The sequence below is a fragment of the Sylvia atricapilla genome, chromosome 1 (assembly GCF_009819655.1).
Source record: "Sylvia atricapilla isolate bSylAtr1 chromosome 1, bSylAtr1.pri, whole genome shotgun sequence".
Taxonomy (NCBI): Eukaryota; Metazoa; Chordata; class Aves; order Passeriformes; family Sylviidae; genus Sylvia; species Sylvia atricapilla.
Window position 1 is genome coordinate 1,578,328 of NC_089140.1, and position 23,577 is coordinate 1,601,904.

Consider the following 23,577-nt stretch of genomic DNA (forward strand, 5'->3'; position numbering starts at 1 on the left):
ATTCCGCACTTACATCGCCGCAAAGTCCCATGATGATTTCTTTTCTTTTTTTTTTTTTTTTTTTTTTTTTTTTTTTTCTCCTGTTTTGTTTTCTTCAGTGTTAGACTGTGGTGGGTCTCTGAGGTTCAGTTTTGGCTCCAAGAGTTCAACCCCAGTCAGCTCTGATGGACCCAGTTCTTTTGGCCAATGGTTTCTCTTCTGTTAATTCACTTCTGGAAAGGAAAAAAAAAAAAACGGGAAAAATGGGGAAAAAAATAGGAAAAAAGAAAGGAAAAAGTTGTATGGAGGTTCTAAAGCCCTCCCATCCTTTGGATTCATCACATACAAACACACTGGGAATGGAATCTGCCCATCCTTCAGTACCGTGAGTTTGGTTTAAAGCGTTGCCCGGTTGGGAAAGTTTTATAATCACATTCCCTGGCCCGAAGTTCTGTGGGAAATATCAGGTTAACCTGGCTGGAAGTGGCTGCCAGAAGACACAGAAAATTCCTTGGGAAGCCAAACTTTCTACTCCAAAGCCCTTCCAAACCTGAAATATTTGTGAGAGAGACTCACACACATAAACACACCCCTTTTAAATGGAGACACACCCCTCTCCCAAAACCCATTCCCACTGGGAATTTCATCGGCATCAAGGTGCTGATATTTGGGACAAATTCAGACTTTTATCTTGATCATCAGATAAAATATCTCACTTTGCATTTGAAGTTTAATTTTTTTTTTTTTTGAACACAATATCTTTTACATCGGATAAAACACGGACTGAAATTTGGGAGAAGGGGGATCCCCGTCCCAACAAAACTTCGGTTCCTCTTTCTCTGAGCTGACTCACAGCTGTCTGGATTTCCTGCTGTCAACAAATAAATTGGGATGATTCAGAGCCGGAGCCTGGCTGGGTGCTGGGAATGTCGCTCCTCCTGCTCCCTTCTCCTTCCCTTCCTTTCCGTGGGTTGTGGTGGAAGCCTGGGCACGGAAAAACTCCTTGGGGACAATCCAAAGCATGGGAAGGTGTCTGATCCCGTCCCAAACGGGCAACCAGAGCCAGTGAAAAATGGCCAGGCTGATGTCGTGAACAATTTCAATATTGGCACCTAATTACCACCTCCGAGTGCTGAAAGTCAATTCCCTTTTTCCAATAAACCCTTTCCTAATGTCTCTCCTATTAAAATTCTTGTTCCCGTATTTTCTTTTTTTTCTTAAAACCGGTGTAATTTTTTTTTTCCTCCTTGCTACTGAAACCCATTTTTGTACTGCTTAGAATGTAGATTTTAAATAAACCAAAAAATTTTGATAACTTCCAAAATGATTTTGAACAGAAAATACTTTATGAGTTGTTTTTTCATTAAAAACCCTAATATTTTTTCATGTGGATGTAAGAACAGAAAGCTCTACAGTGATTACATTTCTTGGTATTTTTGAGTTAATTCTTTTTTTTTTTGTTGTTGAAAAAACAAAAATATTGAATCAAAACAACATAAAAATATTAAATATATTATAAAGCAGTAACTCCCCACATTAAGGAGCACAGACCACCAATAATTCATGCAGACCATTGTGGTGGTCCACAAAATAAACATTTGGGAAAGAAAGCAGCAGGAGATCCTGAGAGTTTTATGGAAAATGGCCCAACAGAAGTTTTTTTTATTTTTTTCTGCTATTCAGTTCTTCATCAAAAGGAAAAGTGCAGTGAACCACGGCTTTTGGGGAAATGTTCCCGAGTGTTGGGAGATTTGTGCTTCTGAAAGGATCCCAAAATCCCTGGAGCTGCCTCAGAGCAATAGGACAATTCTGAGGGAATTTTCTGAGGTTGCCATGGGGGTTTTTAAGTCTTTTCTGAGATGCATTAATTAATTTTCCTCTGGGCCGTGAACTGATCATGAACTTGAAATGAAATTGGATTTTTGGCCTTCGAGTCTTGGCATCTTCTGAGCTCATCAAATATTCCCGGTTCAGTTCTGGGCTCTATTTAATGGCTTTGAGCTGCCCAAGGGCAGGGATGGATGGGATATTGAGAAGGATTCCTGTCTGGGAAGGTGGGGCTGGGATGGAATTCCCAGAGATTTGTGGCTACCCCTGCATTCCTGGGAGTGTCCAAGGCCAGGCTGGACAGGACTTGGATCACCTGGGATAGTGGAATTTGTCCCTGCCCATGGCAGGGGGTGGAATGAGATGAACTTGAAGGCCCCTCCCGACCCAAACCATCCTGGAATTCCGTGATTCCATAAGGACAGCGTGTGGCCTATGCATTCATCAATACCTGGATCAGAATGAAATCAGAATTGATAATCGACTGTCAGATTCGGCAAGAACACCAGAAAACCCTGAAAGGTGTAATACAGACTAACAGCAAATAAATGGAGAGGAATAAAGCCTGGAATTCCAGGAAGAGCGTGGAGCATGGAGGAGGGTGAAAAATTACTGGAGGAGGATAATTCCAATGGATGGGAGGAGACATGGAAATTTTGGATGGAAAACTGGGAACTTTTGGAGACGTTTCCAACAAGAGCAATGTATCTCTTGGGATCCTGAAAGGAACCTGGATGTGTCAGCTGGATCGTTGGTGGTGAACTGGGCAATCTCCTGGAATCCTGGAAGGAGCCTGGATGTAGGAGCTGGATCCTTGGTGGTGAACTGGACAATCTCCTGGAATTGTGTAAGGAACCTGGATGTTACGGCTGGATCCTTGGTGGTGAACTGGACAAGATCAGGAGCTAAAACCAGATCCAGAATTCACATCCCTGGGGTGGGATTTTCTTCCTCCCTGGATCAGCCTGACAAAATCCATCCTGGTGCCTGAGAAGCAAAATCCTGGGAGCCTAAACCGATTCCTGCATCCCACAGGAGGAGAGGCCAAAGCCGGGGCTTAAAGCCAGGCCTGGATTAACCCTTTGTGGGTTGTTTTTTTGTTTTTTTTTTGGTAAGCTATTTCAGCAGTGCTCAAAAATAACTGCTGGAGGCCATTCCAGTCCCTCTCCTGGCTGCTGGGGCTGGATTCCAGCCCCTGGATCAGGGAAGCTCCCTTGGATTTAAGCCGGGGCGTTATCAACAAGTCACTGCGGGGCGCTTATCTTATCTCGGGGCTGTCACTCAGGGCTGAGCTCCTTATCTCGGGACGGGCTGATAACGCCTCTTGTCACCCCGGGGAGGGGGGAGGTGGCGGAGTCTGGGTGGTTTTCACGGGATGGGCTGTTTGTGTGGGGAAAAATTGGGAAAGAACGGGGGAGAATGGGAAAAAATGGGAAAAAAATGGGGGAAGGGGAATGGGGAAGAAATGGGAAAAATGAGGGTGAAGTAAAAAAAGAGAGGGAAGAATGGGGGAAAATGGTGAAAAGCATAAAAAAAAAGGGTGGAAATGAAGAAAAAATAGGGGGAAATTGGGAAAAAATAGGGAAAAACATGAAAAATGGGGAAAACCCTGAAAAATTGGGGAAAAATGTGAAAAAAAGGAAGGGAAATGGGGAAAATGGGGGGAAATGGGGAATGGGGAAATGTGGAAAAAAATGGGGAATAAGTAGGAAAAATGAGGGTAAAATGATCATAAAAAGGAATATTGGGGGAAATGTGAAAAATGGGGCAAATAGTAGGAAATGGGGGGAAATGAGAGAAATGGAGAAAAAATGGGTAAAAATGTGAAAAGATGAGAAAATAGTGAAAACATGGAAAAATGGAAAAATATGGAAGAAATGGGAGGAAATATGGGGGAAATTAGGGAAAAATAGGGGAAATCATGGAAAATGTGGGGAAATAGGGAAAAATGGGGAAAAAATGTGAAAGAATGTGGGTAAATGGGAGAAATGGGGAAAAACATGAAAAAATGGGGGGGAAGTGGGTAAAAATGGAGGGGGAATAAAAAAATGGGGAAAAACATGAAAAAATGTGGGGAAAAATGTGGAAAAATGGCGGGAATGGGAAAAAAAAAGTGGGAGGGAAAGGCATAAAATATTGTAACTGTGATGTGTTTCACTCCCAGAGAGAGATATCCACATCCAGGTTGCTCCAAGCCCCAGTGTCCAACCCGGCCTTGGGTGCTTCCAGGGATCCAGGGGTAGCCACAGCTGCTCTGGGAAAGCTGTGCCAGGGCCTGGCCACCCCCCCAGCCAGGAATTCCTTCCCAAAATCCCATCCATCCCCACCCTCTGGCAGTGGAAACCATTAAATGGAGCCCAGAACTGACCTGGGAATGTTGATCTGCTCCTGGAAAAACACAAAGGACTGGGAGAGGAAATCAGGCGCGTGGGATGAAGGATAATGTCAATGCAGGACAAAGTGTGGATTACTTGATCCTGATAAATCTGATAAATCTGATGAATCTGGTGAATCTGACGCCTTTTATGGCCCAGCTGTGCTGTTCACATCTGGTTTGCACCTGCAGAGCCCAGACCAGGCCGTGACTGATTTAACCTGTGCCAGAATTCCCAGGAAAAAATTGGAAAACACCATCTCCTTCAGTGGAACCCAAACCCATCCCACCTCCTCAGCTGTTCCAGGTCTTCTTTCCTGGCTGGATCCTGAATATTTCTTGCGCAGATATTCCAAATGTTGGGAATGTTGGGGCACAATCCACTGGCTCCATATCAGCCTCCCTCTACCTCCCCTTGCTCCCTGAATTAAATCCAGAGGGGCGGGAAGATTTCGGTTTTAGGATCCTCTCAGTACCCACTGGATTTTCTCCCAAACCATATTTATCACATAAAGAAGAGCTGGAAAAATACATATTTTAATTCTTTCCCAAGACTCGCTTTTGGAGATTAAATGAACAATAATTTCCCTGATCCTCTGAAAATTCAATAACTTTAAAATATCTGAAGCTCGTTGAAATTACTGTTTTTTTTTCTTTTTTTTCTTTTTTTATCAGAAAAGTAATTTTATGTTTTTGTTTTCCAAGGAAACTTCCAAAATGTTTATGAGTAAGAAGGATGAGAGAGAGAGGAAAGAGGAATTTTTAAAAACTGAGGAAATTTTATTGTCCTTAGTTGAAAACAGTTTCAAGAATGAAACAGAAAATAAAAGAATGAGATTTTTAAAGATAATACAATGATATTTTCTTTAGGGTGGATAGAGGTTCTGAAGCAAAAATGAGGGTGAAAAATGAGGAGAATAAAGACAGAAGGAGTCAGAACCCAAAGAGAGAAGAGACAATTTTGTGTCTGTGCCTGTGCAAAACTTTTCCACGAGAGAAGAGCTGGAATTTCAGCCCCGAGGAATGCTCTCATAAATTAAGTGGGTCTTGTTTTCCCAGCCATCCCTCAGCCCCACCACGAGGTCTCGGGGTTTGTGCCATTTCCAAACCGCTTTGGGGCTGTCAGCCATAAATCCCAGGTTGTGGAAGCCCTGGAGCAGAGAGTTATGAGCTGGGCACAAGGTGCAAATTGCTCAGAGTTAGTGCCAGGATCCTTTTTTTTCCCCCTCCTTTTTTGGTCCCCCCTTCCCATTGTTTTCACCACAAAGATTTTTAAATTGTTATTTCCTTGTTTTGATTCCTTTATTTCTTGCAGTCTCTTCCCCATTGTCTGTTTTTCTTTTCTTTTTTAAATTAAATTTTTCTTTGTTTTGAAATTTTTTTTGTTTTGTTTGTTATTCTTTTTTCCCTCTCTCCTTTTAAGTATGAACAGGAATAATAAACAAGAAGGAATTATGGAATAATTTTCTGTAAAAACCCCTTTATTGGGATGCTGCTCCCAGGACATTCATAGAAAATTCCACCTTGCCAAGGGAGTTGTTTTTTTCCTTTCTTTTCCTTCTTTCTTCCCTTCCTTTCCCAGTTTTATGTTCCCTGACAATGAAGGTGGTCTCAGCCACACAAAACTCACTGCAATTTGAAGAATAATTGAAATTTAATGTTTTAATAACAATTACAGCTTCCTGGAATGTAGAACTCGGGGAATCTGTGTCGCATTGACTCCTGGATATTTTTGGTGGGAAAAAAACTCCCTGGATTATCAGAAGAATTCTCTGTATGAGTAGAAATTTGGGCATTGGACAGCTCAAACCAAAGGCAACAACACAAGAGAAGCAATGGTGGAAAATAAAATCCATGGCTGAGTTTGTCTCTCCAGGGGTGATGCTGGATAGTTACGAGGAGTTTTAACCAGGTATTTTTGGATGTTAAAGATACATTGTGGAAATTAAATCTTACAAAACCTCCCACAATCACCAGTTCCTGGCCTCATCTCTGCTGGGTCTCTCTCCTTGTGGAAAAAGTGGGGAAGGAGAAATGAAGACCAGATTATTCTCTGTCTCTGTCCACCATCACTGGCAGCACCTACTGCTCTCATCCAAACTCAGAAGATTTTGGGTGCTGGAGAAACCAACCCTGAGGTTGTTATGCCTAAGTGTAGCCCTGGTTTGTGCCTGAGGTGTTTTGGTTTTCTGAAATTCTTCTCCCAAGGAATTTTCTGTAAACAGGAGAAATGTTTTTGTAACTGTAACTTTGGTTTCATTCCTTTCCCCAGGAGGGATTTCTCCTTGATGTCCCTCTGCTCTGACCAATGGGAGTGAAGAGGTTTGTCTTTGTGTCACCAATCAAATTGGTCTGTGTAGAATAGTATAAAAGGGAGACACATTCTAAAAATAAAGGAGTCATTTTCAGCCTCCTGAACCTCAGAGTCTGTGTCGTTGTGGTGTGAAACAGTGTCACCGAAGGGTTTGGGGTGGGTCATGCCAACACACTGTGTGAGAGCCTTCACAGCCTGGGATTCTGTTGGAATGCATGCAGAGGAGATCCCAGGACTGGAGCCAGGCTGGGAGAGCTGGGAATGTTCCCCTGGAGAGGAGAAGCTCCAGGGAGAGCTCAGAGCCCCTGCCAGGGCCTGAAGGGGCTCCAGGAGAGCTGGAGAGGGACTGGGGACAAGGGATGGAGGGACAGGACACAGGGAATGGCTTCCCACTGCCAGAGGGCAGGGAGGGATGGGAGATTGGGAACTGGGAATTCTTGGCTGGGATGGAATTCCCAGAGAAGCTATGGCTGTCCCTGGATCCCTGGTAGTGTCCAAGGCCAGGCTGGATGGGTCTTTGATCACCCTGGGACAGTGGGACATGTCCCAGCCCATGGCAGGAGGTGGAAAAAGTTTATCTTTAAGGTTCTTTCCAAACCAAATCATTCCATGATCCAGGAGGCAACTCGAACTCCAATGGATAAACTTCATCACAGTGGGAGAGTGAAAATAAAATAAAAAATAATCTCCAAGTAGGAGCAAATTTTGGCTGCCGAGGACACACAGAGTGTGTGAGGGAGGGGGGCTGCTGTAAAAAGAGTCATTGTTGGTGGCGTGTGGGGATTTCTCCTCCCAATAAAAGGCGATCCAATAAAACCTGCCTGGCTGTTTGCATTCCCACTCCGGTGTCCCACGTGGAGAAATGGATCGAGTTGGAACAGCACGGAGCAAAGCATAAACAGCATTCTTCAGGAAGAGGCTCGGCTGCTTTTAAGAGCATTTTGAGGTCTCTGAAGGAAAATATAAGGAGGGATTTGCATACAGCAGATGGAATGTTGGATTTTTTTTATGGCAGCATTAAAAGTCACGGCTAGAGGAGGGCTGAGCCGTGAAATTCAGATCCAAATGCTCCATATCTACGGATTCAGGAGCTTGGAGCTGGGTGCTTGCCTTGCAGAGACCTTGGGTCCCACTCAAAAATAAAGCCCAGTGTTTTCCTTTGGACCTCCTGTCCTGCTGGAGCTCTGGGGTCTGGCATTGGAGCGGTGGGAGGTGCTGCCAGGAAAAGTCATCCTTTTGTGTCCCGAGTCAATGGAATGAGGGGATCTTTGGAAATGCTGTCAGTGAAGGTGAGGATTGATCAGAGGGAATAGAGCATCCCTCCCATGAGGAAAGGCTGGGAGAGCGGGGGGTGTTCACCTGGAAAAGAGAAGGATCCAGGTGATGCATTGGGTTTTGCCCTTGGTGTTTTTCATGTTCTGTGGTGCCCAGGGGGGCAGCTCTGAGCTCACAGTCAGTGTCACTCAGCTCTCTGCACACAGCAGGGACACAAAACAAATCCTTGTCCTGCTGCACACCAAGGACACCTGGGACAAGTTTTCAGGCCCCAAAGCACCAACAACGGTGGCTGAAGGGAGAGAACAAGAAGGATGGGACTGCATCAGCTGCAGCTGGAACTGGACAATTCAACCCCAAGGTGCAAATGGACCCAAACTGATCAAAGTGTGAGACCTGGTGACCGTTTGTCCATTTTGTGTCCATTTTGTGTCCATTTTGTGTCCATTTTGGGTCCATTTTGTGTCCATTTTGTGTCCACCTTTGGTGTATCCCTGGCCAGGCTCTTGTCCTGCCCAAGGTGGATCCTTAAAGGCCTTTCAATAAATCTCTCCTTTATTCTCCAGCCCTGCCCAGTCTGTTCCAGCTCAGCCTTCCCAAGGCATCACAGGGAGAGCTCAGAGCCCCTGAAGGGGCTCCAGGAGAGCTGGAGAGGGACTGGGGACAAGGGATGGAGGGACAGGACACAGGGAATGGCTTCCCACTGCCAGAGGGTAGGGATGGATAGGAGACTGGGGTGGAATTCCTGGCTAGGCTGGAATTTTTAGAGAGTTTTTAGAGTTTTATCCTCATATTTTGTAGAGATTTTTACCCCCACCTCCCCACTCCCCCTTCTATTGATCCTCCCTGACTATCATCCTGGTTTTTTTTTTTTTTCTGGATAAACAGCCAGATCATGAAAATTTTGTGTTGATCCATCCTTTTTCATTACTATCAAAAAATCTGAACTCTTTTCCTTTCTCTTCCGCTCTGAATCCTCAATGACCATGACTATGACCATGATGATGATGACAATGATGATGATGAGGATGACAATGATGGTGATGATGATGATGATGGTTCATCACCTCCCCTTATTCACTGTCAGACATTTCCCTGGCAGAACCCACTCACTATAAATTTCCATTTGTACCCATTTTCCCCACCAGGTTTTCCAGCCGGTTTTTTTTTTGCCTCCAGCCCGTGGTATTTAATTCATTCCATGTTTATTTCTGAGAATGTCATGTGAGACAGTGTTAAAAGCCCCAATAAAATTGGTGTGTGCATTGGCAGCTCCTGCTGCAGCTAAAAACTCGCTACTGTCTGTAGTGAGACATTTAATTGGTTTAATGTCAGCTTTTTTTTTTTTTTTTTTTTTTTTTTTTTTTTTTTTTTTTAATTTCTTGGTCTTTCTGGGCATCTGGGCTCTTTTTGGTCTGAATTTCCCTTGTTTCTGTTTGAAACAAAAATATATTCCCTGATTTACGCACTTTTCTCCCTCTTTATACATCTTCACTTTCTTCTTCCATAGTATAATTTGTTTATTTTATTTTGTCTCTTCATGGAAATTTTTTTTTTTTTTTCACAGACCACCTTGAAGAAAATTTTATCAAATTTTATCAATGTCTTCACAGGTATTTTATAAAAATCATCTGACACCACTCTGCAAAGGACTCAGAGACAGCTGAAATAATGGAGGAAAACTCCAGGAATGTTGTTTCCATCTGATCTTTGGGAAACCCAGCCACTTATTAATAATTGATAATAGTTTATTAATAATTAATCTGTACTGGACGGTGGGAAAAAGCATCGACAGGTTGAGAATTCTTTTTCCTGCCAGCTGGGAAGGAAAATGAGGGACTTTGAGAAATTAAAATATAACAAAAATTATGAACAGAGACGGAAAAAGAGAAAATAAAGAATCCTAAAGAGCCAGGGGATTTGGATACTCATAAGAATTGGAGCTCAGGTTCAAATCCTTGACTTTCCTGCATGAATCCAGAGATAATTCAAGAATTTTTTTTCAAGGAATTAACACCTTCTCAAGTAGATGAACAAAATACATTTAAGAACACCTTTAATCCCTCAGGGTTTTAATTCCAGATCTATTTAATAGTGATGAAGTTTGTTTCTGGCATCATTCTTCTGTCTGGTCCTGAAAACTCTCCTGGGCAAAAAAAGCTTTTTCTGTGGCTTTCCTGAATTTCCAGCCTCCGTGATTCTTCTCAGACCTTAATTTTGTCGTAAAGGAAAGCTTGTAATGAAATCATGCAGAGTACAGCCAAGTCATATTTTGATTATTCATTTCAAAAATCAAAATAATTTCAGTAATCAAACCAGTTTCTTTTTATTTTTCTGTTCATTCTGAAAAATCCCTTCCCCCCCTGAAAACGATCTGAATGTCAAATCTGGTCAATCATTGGGTTTTCTCATTATCTTGGTTTTTAAATTCAATTTTTAATGTTCTGATTTTTAAATTCAAAATTTTAAATTTATTTTCTAAATTCAATTTCTAAATTCAAACTTTTAATATTGACGGCCCAGCATACAGAATCTAATGCCAGAATAGCTCCTGGGGCCCAAATTTGCTTTCCTGCCTGCAGACTTTGACAAATCAGCTGATTTTTATCTCACTGATATATTTTTTATTCCTCTAAATGCTACAGCTGGAATTTTCCCATGGAGTCCACACGCCCAGAGCTCTCTTCAAATCCCGTTTTCCAAGAACTCACAGTCCTGGATCTTTTTTGGAACTTAAAGAAACCGCACTATCCTGAAAAAACTTGCTTTCTTTTCCATGCCGATAATTTATAAGTGGTTGATTGGCAGGAGGCTATAAATATACATGAATTATGTTGCCATGGGTGTCACCTGGGGGTTTTGAAGGAAATGGAATAACGGGTTGACATTGGATATAGGTGGGGTTCATGCTTTTCTAGGATTAATGGAAAAATCTCTCCATAATTCCGCAGGTCCAGTGGGTGGGATTTTCACAAAAAACTTGTAGAAGTCACAAAACCAAAAAAAAAGGATTGGAAGTCTTCTCTCGTCTACCAGAAAAAAATTCAGAGTGATTTCTTCAGGTCTCCTTGAAAATTAATTGCCTTTCCTTGTGTCTCCTTAATTTTGGAATTGCAGAAATATTTGTTGGAATCAACAAAATAAAGGAGAGCTCTTGATTGTAAGCTTCAATTCCTTGGAGCATCCAAGTGATGAGCAGTGCTAGACCAGGTCAGGCTTCACAACTTTGGTAAAAAAAATGATAAAAATAATCATCAAAAAAGAGACACACACAAACACAACATTTTTTTTCACTGAAATATGATATCGAACTAAGAAAAAAAAAATAGGGTTGAGCAGCAATTTTTCAATTATTTTTTTCAATTTTTCTTTCCCTTTCTGGAAATGTTTTCGGAAAGGGAAAGAAACACTGAGGAGTTCTTTCTTTTTATGTTTTCCCTGAGAAATCTGTTCTCCTTTTTCCAGCAGCTCTTCCCAGGTGGTTTAAAGACAAAAAAAATGTCAGGGGGTTTCCAGTTGGGTCACCACCAGGATTATCCACAAAAAAGAGATGTAAAGGAAAAAGCATGGAATAAATCCCAGAGGAGTGATTGTATCAGTTAATCATTTAAATAGTGTCTTTTTCCTTGTCCTAGAGAGATTCCACTTTAAGGACAGGAGGGAATAGTTGGATAATTGGGTCTCGTCTCCTGGAGCAACTGGCCGTGACCACCCGTGGGCCTCACACCTTTCATAAAACACCTCCAGGGTTTTTGGGGGGATTTTTTTTTGTTAGTTTGTTTTTTGTTTTCTTGGAAAACCGAATCCAAACTTCTTTCTGGGACACCTTTTGTTATCTTTTCTGGCTCAGAGGAGCCCGAGATTTATGCTGAGGAGGGATTTATTCCTGTTCCTCATAGAATCTTCCCAACGGCATTGTTGGTTCCTGTTCCGGGCCCACCTCTCCTTGTGTGACATTCCCTGGAAAGACACTCCCGAGATTAGTTAATCTCCACCTCGAGATCAACTGATCTCCACCTCAACGCTCCATTATCCAGGAAAACCACACACACCCCGTGTCGGGATCCATGGAAAGTCTGAGCCTGGTGGCCGTGACCACCCAAAGACCTGGAGGCTTTGTTCTAAAACACCTCCAGGCTTTATTTTTTTGTTTTTATTTTGGAAACCGATCCCAAACTTCTTTCTGGGACACCTTTTGTTGTCTTTGCCCACTCGGAAGAGTTTGGGATTGACGCTGAGGAGGGATTTATCCCTGTTCCTCATGGAATCTTCCAAGGAAAACCCTGATGATATTGTTAAATGACGCCTTTGTTTGTGTTGCAGTTGGGTTTGAGCTGGAGAAAGGACAGGTGTTAAACAAAATCATGGGGAAAAAAAAAAAAAAAAGATATTCCTGCTGGGAATAATTTACCATTTCATAATAAATGCTGGGAATGAGGTTTAAAATCAGAAAACTCTTCAAGTTTTTTAATCTAAGTTATTTATTGTAGAGCTGACTGAAGTTTAGAAACTGATTCCCTCACTTTTTTACTGGTTTGTGGCATTGAATCCCAATTCTTTCCTAAAGGAATGAGTTTGTGTTCTGCATCTTTCACATATGTTTGAGTGTGAAATAATTCAATATACAATCGTTGTGCTAAATGTGCTTTGTTTTTTATTGCTTTTTTTTTTTATTTTCTTTTTATATTATTGGGATAAAAAATGATTTTATTTTTATTTTATTGGGGAATTTTATTTTTATGGGGTTTTTTATTCCCTGGAACTGGTGGGATAACCTGGAAAAACTCTGGGAAAAATATTACATGTGATGCTTTAAATTACTCTCAGGGCTATGGGGGTTTTAACCTAAAAATAGATTATTTTAGGGATAAATAAGGCTCCAGACAGATTAAGATAAGGTCAAGGGCCTGATTCAATCTCACACTACCTGTGGCAATGGGTGAAATGTTAATTTTCCAAAGATCAAGTCAAAATCTCAGTATAATGATACATTTTTTTATCTGTTTTGCCTATTTACGGTGCTGGTTTTCTAAAAATATTTCAGTGGATGAATTTAATCATTGTGTCCTATTTTTTGCCAAGGTGAAAATTTTGAAATAATTCAGTTGGCCTCTAAAAAAATGAACTTAATAAAATTTGTTTCTATATAATTTGAGCGCATATAGATAAAAATATTCCAAGAAACTTTGGGATGAATCCTGTGAATATTTTGTCTGTTTGGGATTTTTTCAGTGCCATTCCATGAACCTGTTAGGATGAAAACTACGGAAAAGGCAGCAATAGGAACAGGGGTAATTTTTATGAGTTATAAATCCTGCTGGTTTCTACCCTTCAGACAGGGAAAATTCTGTGGATGCAGCAGCTCCATGAGTTTAATGGAAAAACAGATGCTTATGTAGAGAAATTTTTTAATTTCTAATGCAGTTCCCTCTGTTGAGAAAGAAAAATAAATCCCAGAATCCCAAAATGGTTTGGGATCTTATGGATCACCTTGTTCCAACCCCTGCCATGGACAGGGATGTCATTCCTTGGATCAGGGAATGCTCCAAGCCCTGTCCAACCTGGTCCTGAGACCTTCCAGGGATCCAGGGGCATCCACAGCCTCTCTGGAACCTCCCTGCTGCCTCCCAAGGTTTCACAGCAGCTTTGGAAAAAGGCCTTCCCAAAATTTTGGTGCAGAGGTGGGATATTCACAAGGTGTCAGATGCTGGATAATCACAATAATTCCACCTCCATAAATCCTGAATTTTCCACAGCAATTCCTATGCTTGCCCTGCTGTCCAAATCACAAAACTCCTCACTCGGCTCCGCTTTTCCAGGATTTTTCCGAGTCATTCCGGTGAGATACGAGCTGAGCCATCCATTTCCTTGGACCAGCAGGGACATAAGGCGGCGACTCGGAGGGCTTGGAATTACCTCATTCCAAAGGAAATTCCGTGCTGTGTGGTCCAGGTCAGCTAAAAGGATGCAGCTGTGGGGTTCTGTCCTCTTTAAAATCCTTAAAATGGCTGGATCCTGACAGTGCAGTGACGTCATATAACATCATCCCACTAAAAAATTCACGGGAATAAGGCTCCAGTCTTTGAGTCCTCAGCTGAAAAAGCAACGGCTCCTCACCAAGTGTTTATTTGAAAATTTCCCTTTCCGGGCAACATCCTGAAGTTGAGCAGAGCTCACTTGAATTCCAAATTATTTTCCTCTTTCAAGAAGCTGTTTTTTAAAAGGAAATTGAGGAAAATATTCCTTAAGAATAAAATTTTGCTGTGAAATATCGTTTCCCCACCGGACTTTTTAGGTCTAAGTGAAAGAAAGTCCATTCTTTAGCTTAAAAATCCATTTTTTAGGGGTAATTTTAGCTTGGATTAAGGAAAACTGACTTGTCATCCCTAAAGCTCCAACACTCTTCCCAGCCACAGTGAGTGGTCAGGAATTGTCACTCGTTTTTCCTCCCTCACTGGTATTTTTCCCAACTGAATGTTGGTTAAGAGGATGTCTGGGAATCAAACAGGAATTCTGAACACTGCCAGCAGCAGGAAAAGTTTGGAATTCATTGGATAGACGATGATGTAACGTTTGGTGCGTGGATAAATTAATTTTACGGATGAAAATACACAAACAGAAAAATCATTAATTTTGCCAATGAGTTTTATTTTGAAAAAGCCCAGCGTTACCCTGACTTGGAAAAAAGGATTGCCTTGTTCCCATTCTGAGAGTCATTCCCATAATTTATTCCCTAACTCTCCACAATACACAATTAATTTTATACAATGGTAGAACCATCCTAGGCCCCGTCTTTAAACATTTTTAAAAGATTTTTTCATCACAAAGTGCTGCTGTTAGTCTAATTTAAAATACTTCTAATGGTCAGTAAGGAACATGAAATCTTTGGGAACAGGGGGAATTTGTGGAATGGCAAATATTTATTACTCAGTGTTTTATCTTTATAAAATTCTGATCATTTAAATAAAAAAGTTTAGCTGGAAGCTGCAGATCCCTTCCTCAAAATCTACAGAGAAAATGCAACAAACCTTGGGAATGACAGAAAAATCGAAGTCAGCTCATCCTAAACCTGTTCCTGCTTCATCCATATTGAATATTTTTTGTGCCTGACTTGGAAAAAAGGATTGCCTTGCCTTATTCCCATACTGAGAATTATTCCTGTAATTCCTTGCCTTTTTATCTAACTCTGCAAAATCTAAAGTGAATTTTATACAATGGTAGAGCCATCTCAGGTCCCATCTTTAAACTAAAAAACATTTTTAAATTTTTTTTTTGTAAGAATATATGGCTGTTGGTCTGTTTTAAAATACTTCTAATGGTCACTAAGGAACATGAAATCCTTGGAAATGGGGGAAATCATGGAATGGCAAATATTTAACACACAGAATTTTATTTTTAAAAATTTGTGATCATTTAAATCAAAAATTTAGCTACAATCTGCGGATCTCTTCCTCAAAATCTTGCAACAAACCTTGGGAATGATGGAAAAATCAAGATGGGCTCATCCTCAACCTGTTCCGACTTCATCCATATTAAATATTTTGTCTTCTGAAGCTCCAGGCAGACCTACAGGGACACAATTCCAGCTCCTCCCTGACTGGGTTGTGAAGCTGAACTGCACCAAAAGGGGTGCCAAAGTTTCCAAGGTTATTTTGGTGCCTTCCAAAATTTATTCTGATCCCACGTGGGAGATCCAAACTCCCACCATCTGATGAGATTTGGGATTCTGGAGACACGGGAATGACTGTTCCTGCTCTGCTCTGGGCTGCATCCATCACACACAAAGCCTCAGGAAAAGAGGTGCAAAAAAATAAAATAATGGAAGAAGGAGAAGGGATTTTGCAGGTGGAGGAGAACTCGCATGGAATAATTCTGGGTGATATTTAAGGAAAACATGGAATGCAATGGGAGGAATATTCCAGCATGGGTGGGATGCTGGAAAACCCTGCTTGGGATTAGATACTTTAAACCAGAGTGAATTAATTAAGAAATTAGTCTGAAAGAGGATTAAAATGTTCAAAGAGCCGAGTGGAGAAGCTGCACGCTAAAAATGCAACCCCTAAATTTTGAAAAACACGGGGGAACAAACAGTTTGGAATCCAGGAAGGATTTGGGTTGGGAAAAATCACCTCATTCCACCTCCCTGCCGTGGGAAGGGAGATCTCTCTGGTGGAGGTGTGAAAAACACCCTGGAAATCACAGCTCCGTGAAAAAAAACCCCACCAAATCCAGGTGCTCATGGAGATCCAGGTCTAGGAATCTGCTCTTTGTGGGACCAGGTCCAAGGTTTCAGTGATTAGGAATGACTGAATCAAAATGTGGCCTTAGTTTGAGAGGCTTCAAAGGAGCTGCAGATAAGGATTTATCGTTGCTAATTGCAAGAGTTTAAAATTAAGATTTTTAAGCCTAATCTAGGCACAGATTCTTTCTTCTCTCTAGTGATCACCTCAGTTCAAACAGTCAAAACACACCTGGTTAGGACGAGACTTATCCCACCTTAAGAGCCCAAAACTTGGAATTTTGGCCCAGTTCTAAACCTTATTCTTTGAACAATCCACCTTTGAAGCTTTGGTCGCCTTGGGGGTGATTGCAGGGAAGTATTGGCTTTCCTTTGTGGGATTGAGAATTTCTCCTCAGCCATTTGGGGTTTTGTAATCTCTGCCCCCGAAAAAGCTCATCCCCAGCAGGACATTTAAACCCCTGGCTGGAACTGAAACACTCGAGAAGTCAAAAAAATCCCACTGGAAAATTGAAACATTTCATCGTTAATGCAATTTCCCTTGTCAGTTTAGATAAAAGCCACACTTCCTGTAAGGAAAGGGTTTCATCAGGGACAGATTTTGGACTAGTTGTATGAAAATGGGTCCTCAAAGGGAACAGAAGCTCGAAAGACAAAACCAAATTATTACAACCTGGTTTTTTTTCCTGTTATTCAATGAAATCTGAAAATTTCTTTCTCAGTAAGTCAGAACTGGGTTTAACTGGTCTGGGGCTTTAAAACACTGAAATGTGAGGGAGGGTTTTGTCAGTTTTTTGGTTTCTTTTTGACTTTTCATCTCCACTACTCTAATTAGCACTTCAGGACATGATTTGCATCTCCTGACATGATCCTGTCTCCAGCTCTAAATCCTTGTGGCTCCATAAAACCAGCTGGGAATGGTCCCTGGACCTTGTTCCCTCTTGAACCATGACCAGTGAATCTTGGGTTAAATCACGCCAAGATCTTCTCTAAAAGTTCAAATTTTTGTGTTCCAGGGCACAAAATCTTCTCTTTCAGTTTTAACCTTCTCACTCACAGAAGCTGTGACTTTTTCAGGGTTTGAATAAAGCCCTGATGCAGCTTGACCTGATTTCATTGGTGATGTCTCTGCTCATTTCATTGTGTTGGGACTAAAACACCTTTGCAGGTTCCTCCCAACCCAAACCATTCCGTGAGTCTGTTTCCAAAGGATTCCATAATTCAGTGATTCCCTGCACCAGCAGTGATTGCTGGGTTGAGGTAATTAAATTAGGATCATTAAATGGGGGAAAACAGCTTTACATCAGCACAGGGGTGGCAAAGCAGGGCCATGGAGACATCCCCAAAAATCCCACCACATCCCTCTGAAGGAAGGTTTGTTTTTCCCTGGATTTTTTTTTTGCCCTGGCATTATCTCTTGGCTCTTTCTGCGAAGAAAATGTCTCCGTTAAAGGCACTTTGTTTCTGTGGAGCTAAAAGAAGATGATGGTGCTCAGGCTGGAAAAAATTCCATGAAGCCAATGTTCCCAAAATAGTCCCCGGGAGCTGCTCTGCAAAGGATTGCTCAGCGTTTTGAACAGAATCCTTTTCACAGCAAAGGGAGCTCCAGAAAATCCAGCAGCCCCCTCTCCCCTGTAAATTTATTCTGAATCAAATTCCCTGCTGCACACACTAGAATTCCTGGGATTGCTTCCTGCAGGGGATCAGACATTTTGGGAGAAAAAGTTCCCGGAGCTCCAGTCTCTGATACAATCAAGATTTTTTTTTTTTCCATGAGTTTGCTGGTACAGAAGAGCCGAGCCTCGGCTGTACTGACCCATCCAGAAATAGCTTCCAGAGGATGGGAGGAGTGAAAAACTGGCAAAAATGGCTTTTATGTCACTCATCCGCCGTGGCTGTGGCAGCAAGGGACATGTCAGGACAGGTGCCAAGCACCACAAACCTGCTCACGGCTCTGTCTGGGTGCAAATCTATTTTTTACTGCAGATGAGAGATGTTGGGGCAGGCCTGGGACCCAGGGATGTGACAGCACAGAGTCAGGAATAAGATCCACCTATTTGTTTTTTCTTTTTTGCCAAATCGTCATTGCAGGCTGAAGGAAAGGGGCTGGAATGTGCCCAGTGGGAAAGGGATTGGGGGTTTTGGTCAACAGAGATTGAACATGAGCCCAGGTGTGCCCAGGTGAGGCACTGGTGATGCCACACCTTGAGTGGTATGTCCAGCTCTGGGATCTCAGTTCAGGATGGACACTGAGTGCTGTGTCCAGCTCTGGGATCTCAGTTTGGGATGGACACTGAGTGCTGTGTCCAGCTCTGGGTGTCTCAGTTTAGGGTGGACACTGAGTGCTGTGTCCAGCTCTGGGATCTCAGTTTGGGATGGACACTGAGTGCTGTGTCCAGCTCTGGGATCTCAGTTTAGGATGGACACTGAGTGCTGTGTCCAGTTTGGGATGGACACTGAGTGCTGTGTCCAGCTCTGGGATCTCAGTTTAGGATGGACATTGAGACCCTTGAGCCCATCCAGAGGAGGCCCTGAGGCTGGTGAGGGGCTGGAACACAAACCCTGTGAGGAATGGCTGAGGGAGCTGGGGTTGTTTATCCTGGAGAAAAGGAGACTCAGGGGTGACCTTGTCACTCTCTACAACCCCCTGAAAGGTGGCTGTGCTCAGCTGGGGTTGGGCTCTTTCTCCAGCAGCACTGACAGAAGGAGAGGACACAGCCTTGAGCTGCACCAAGGGAAATACAGAATGGATGTCAGGAAAACACTTTTCATAGAAAGAATAATAAAGTACTGGAATGGTCTGCCCAGGGATGTGGTGGAGTCACCATCCCTGTATGTGTTTAAAAAAACTTGCGTGTGGCATTTGGTTCCATGGTTTAGTTGAGGTGTTAGGGCTCGGCTGGACTCAGTGATCTTGAAGGTCTCTTCCAACCCAGTGGTTTTGTGATTCTGTGATTGATTCTGTGAGGTGGCCAAAAATGCCAAGGGCATCCTGGTTTCTATGAGAAGCAGCAGGAGAAGGGAAGGGAGGTGCACCCAAAATGGACACAAAATGGTCACAAAATGGTCACAAAATGGACACACGGTCACCAGGTCTCACACTTTGATCAGTTTGGGTCCATTTGCACCTTGGGGTTGAATTGTCCAGTTCCAGCTGCAGCTGATGCAGTCCCATCCTTCTTGTTCTCTCCCTTCAGCCACCGTTGTTGGTGCTTTGGGGCCTGAAAACTTGTCCCAGGTGTCCTTGGTGTGCAGCAGGACAAGGATTTGTTTTGTGTCCCTGCTGTGTGCAGAGAGCTGAGTGACACTGACTGTGAGCTCAGAGCTGCGCCCCTGGGCACCACAGAACAGGAAATACATGGGAATAAAACTCAAGGCATCATTGTCCCACCAAATAAAGCTGGAATTCACTCCAGCCTGGGAGAGGGAAACATCAGCTTTTTCGGTGGGCTTAGGCTGACACATTTTGGGGTTTTCTTGCATCACTCTCTGGCCCTCAGAGACTCAGACAGTCTGATGAGTGTCACTTGAGAACGAGGAAAATGAAAACAAGCTACAGAATCTTAAAAAACTCCATTTCCAGAGGAATATTGGCCTGCACGGGCAGCGTAAGGCGAGGTGGGTGTGACACAGAGGGAGGGAGGAATAAAAAACCAGCTCCGCTGGGTGTGTCAGTCCCAAACCTAAAACAAACACGAGGAGTTGATGGAATGCCATCACCTTTCACGTTCCTGCAGCGCAGGATCTGTGCGATCCCAGAGCCAAGCAGACACACAACGAGCTTTGCTCCACCTGAAGAAACTCCAGTGGAAACCTCCCAGAAATCTGCTCCGTGTCTCTCAACGGGTCCGGGAGGAATATCCAGGAATAACAAACCCGACAAACACGAAGCACTTAAAACTTTAATGCCCACGTAAAACCCTCTGAGCCCGATAATTGCTGGTTTATTCATGACACTGGAGCTGTTCTTCGTCCCTTCCACACAGAGAAAACCCTTGTGCTTCTCCTCTTCAATCCCTGAAACGTGGAAAAAGAGGATGCTGTGCCTTTCCCTGTTTTTCCTTCTGGAATACCGTTGGAAATTGTGCCCTACAAGGTGTGAAAAAGGTGTAATAAGGTGCAAAAAAGGTGTAATAAAAGTGTAACAAAGGTGTAATAAAGGTGTAATAAAGGTGTAATAAAGGTGTCCTGCACCTTTTTCTGCTGATGCTCAGAGGATTCGTGTTCCTCCCAATCCTGCCTGGGCAGCACAAGCCCGGCCTGATGCAATTCCTGGGTTTAATTCCTGGGTTTAATTCACTCATCCAGGAATGTCAGCAGGAGATTCCCAAACTGCTGTTGCCTTCCAGTGATCCATGGAAAATCAGATTCCAAATGCTTCCTCCAAGCAAGAGAAGATATCAAACCTCTCAGAATTAGGAAGGGCTTGAGGAAATTTAGTGATTTGCCTCCCCAAAACCTCTCCTTATGCCTAAAGTCAGAGACATCAAAGCTTGGACTGGCCTCAAGGCTTAAAGTTCCACTTATTTTTAAGTCCCACAGCCTAAATTTTTAAAGTTTGGAGGGGTTTGGTGGGCACTGATGCTTTGCCAAGCTGGAAGATAATTCCAGGAGGGCAGCAAGGAAGGACCTCTCAGGTTCTGAGATGTCCTGAGCCCAAGTGAACCTCTCATCATGATAGACAAATTAATAAAGCCGCAGAAGCCAATTAATTTCTGCCTGGTGCCTCGAGGAGTTGTTAAGCAAAATGTGAAGATTTGGGGTACCAGGTTGTGCAGACCAGGGGAGTTCATAGGCTTGGTGAGAGCTTTTTTCTGTTGTTGGAAAACTAGGAACTTCTTGGAAGTTTTAGCTCGCATGGATATGAGGTAAAACAGAAATAAAATAAAATAAAATAAAATATATTTTATTTATTTTATGCTATATACATCTATTTATTTTACACTTTTCTCTTTTTTGGAAAACAGGGAGCTTCTCAGAGGTTTTAAGTCTCATTTGCGGCTTTAGCTTGCACAAACATGAGATAAAACATTAAAAAATTAAATTAAAATAAATTAAGAATATTAATAAAATGAATTAATTAATAAAATAATAAATTATAATAAAAATTAGAACAAAAATAATTTAAATAAAAAATAAAATAAAACGAATTTTTATTTAAATTTTTTATTTAAATCAATCTGTAAATTTTTATTTAATTATCAATTATATATTCAATTATTTAAAATTATTTAAAAATTGCACTTCAGAGATCTCTGTTCATTTCCTACAGACCTTAATAAGCCAGAATCTTAAACAGCACTCTGTAAAAGGGAAAATAGGGATCACCTGGGGACAGCCTGAGGCCACCATCATCTTAAGGGCAGGAGGAAAGAGACCTCAGGGAATAAAAGGCCAAGGAAAGATGTGTAAAGAAATAGAAAATAATGTGGGAAAAATAGAAAATAGAAAACAAATAGAAATAGAAAAAAATGTGGGAACTGGATACAAATAAGCTCAGGATGTACCGAGCTGTGGTTGGACCAGTCTTATTCCATTTTTCACTACCTCTGATCCTTCTCTGCTTGGATTTTCCCAGCTGATTGATCCCGGGAAAGATGTGGATCGATTACCTAAAATTGTGTGACACGTGGATATAAAAACCCATCTCTGTATGGGTTATACCCACACTTCTGAGGACCAGCCTGGCAGAAACGTGGCTGATATTAATTAGTGAGATGGCATGGCCAAGTGTGCCTTGAAAAATCAAAAAGGTTTTAATAAAGAAGGAAAATTAATACAAAAAACAAAACCAAAGCCAAGCACAGTATAGAGTAAAGTCTTCTATTTGCTACAACACCTCAAAAAGCATGGAGTTTCTTTGTTTTTTTTCTCTTCAGTACTGAACAGTTTAGGTGGGCTTTTTGACTTTTAGTCCAATGAAATTAGCAACAGGCTTTGAGTTACACTCTCGGAGCCCAATCCATGCTCCTGTGCTGGCACTGAGCAAGTTACACTGAGAAAAACACAGAGCTTTCTAGTTAAACTCCCTAAAACGTCTAAAGGTAAACTGAGACTGTTTCCCCATTTGGAAGCAATAGCTGGAGGTGTAGGGAATGCACCAGCACACCTCTGCCCTTGATGTCTGGGGTGTTGCTTTGATTTTTCAGCTTTTTGATGTTTTTCACATTTCTATTGGAGCTTTCTCACCCTTGTGACAAAAATAAAGACTGATGTTTTGTGAATAATCCATTCCTTCCAGGGAGAAGGACAAATTGATGACTTCTAAGTTGGCCACTGGGGTCAGAGAGGTGTTAACCTTGTCCCCCAATTCCTGATCAGATTTCAAAGACTATGTAAGTCGAAATCCCCAAATAAAACTTCCTTCTTTCTCACCTCACATCCTGACAGGTGAGTGTGGATCTTTTCGTGTCCTTTAGTAACAATGGACAACAGGCTTTGAGTTACATTCCTGGAGTTCAATCTGTGCTCCTGTGCTGGCTCCGAGCCAATTACAATGTGGAACCCACAGAACTTTCTAGTTAAACTCCCTAAAGTGTCTAAAGGTAAACTGAGACTGTTTCCCCATTTGGAAGCACCTGCTGGAGGTGTAGGGAATGCACCAGCACACCTCTGCCCTTGATGTCTGGGGTGTTGCTTTGATTTTTCAGCTTTTTGATGTTTTTCATATTCCTACTGGAGCTTTCTCACCCTTGTGACAAAACCCAAAATTGATATTTTATATATATTCCATTCCTTCCAGGGGGAAGGACAAATTGATGGACTTCTAAGTTGATCACTGGGGTCAGAGAGGTGTTAACTCTCTTCCCCAATCCCTGAACAAATTCCAAACCCTATAAAAGCCCCAAATCATAATAAACTTTCTCTTTCTCTCCTTATTTCTCAATCTGACAGATGAGTGTGGTTCTTTCGTGTCCTTGAGCAATGCTGGGGATGTAAAGAATCCCAGAATTTGGGATTTGGGTTGGAAGTGACATTCAAGGTCACCCAGCACCACCCCCAGCCATGGGCAGGGACATCTCCCACTTTCCTAGGGCGGTCCAACCTGGCCTGGGAATTCCATAACCCCTCTGGACAACCCATGGTACCCAAGAATGTTCAAACACTCAAACCATCCCTGGATTGGGAGGAACCTTGACGTCTCAAGTTCCTGTTCCAGGCTGTTCCAACCACTTCATTAATTCCATCGCCGTGGAAGTTGTTCAGTTCATTAGCACAGATGTGGCCCCACAGATTAATTATTTTACCAATATATTCAGGTCACGTATTTGGACAAGAAAACCGGTTTTTTGAGGACGAGCTACAAACCACCAAGGCTTTCATTCCAGCCTGCAGCAGACTTATATTTCCTTAGCCTTCCCTGAAATATCCCTCGTTAATGAACTCTCAGATCAACAGCCTGGTGTGACTCAGTTCTAAAGAAACACGGATTAAATTCCAGGCTGGCTCTGGGAATGCACAAAGCGAGGAGTTGTTTCAAGCAGCAAAATTGTCCTGGTGAAGTTGTCCATGGGCCGTGCCAAGTTTGCTTCTCCCCAGGCTGCGGAAAGGAAAAGTTGGTTGTGGTGG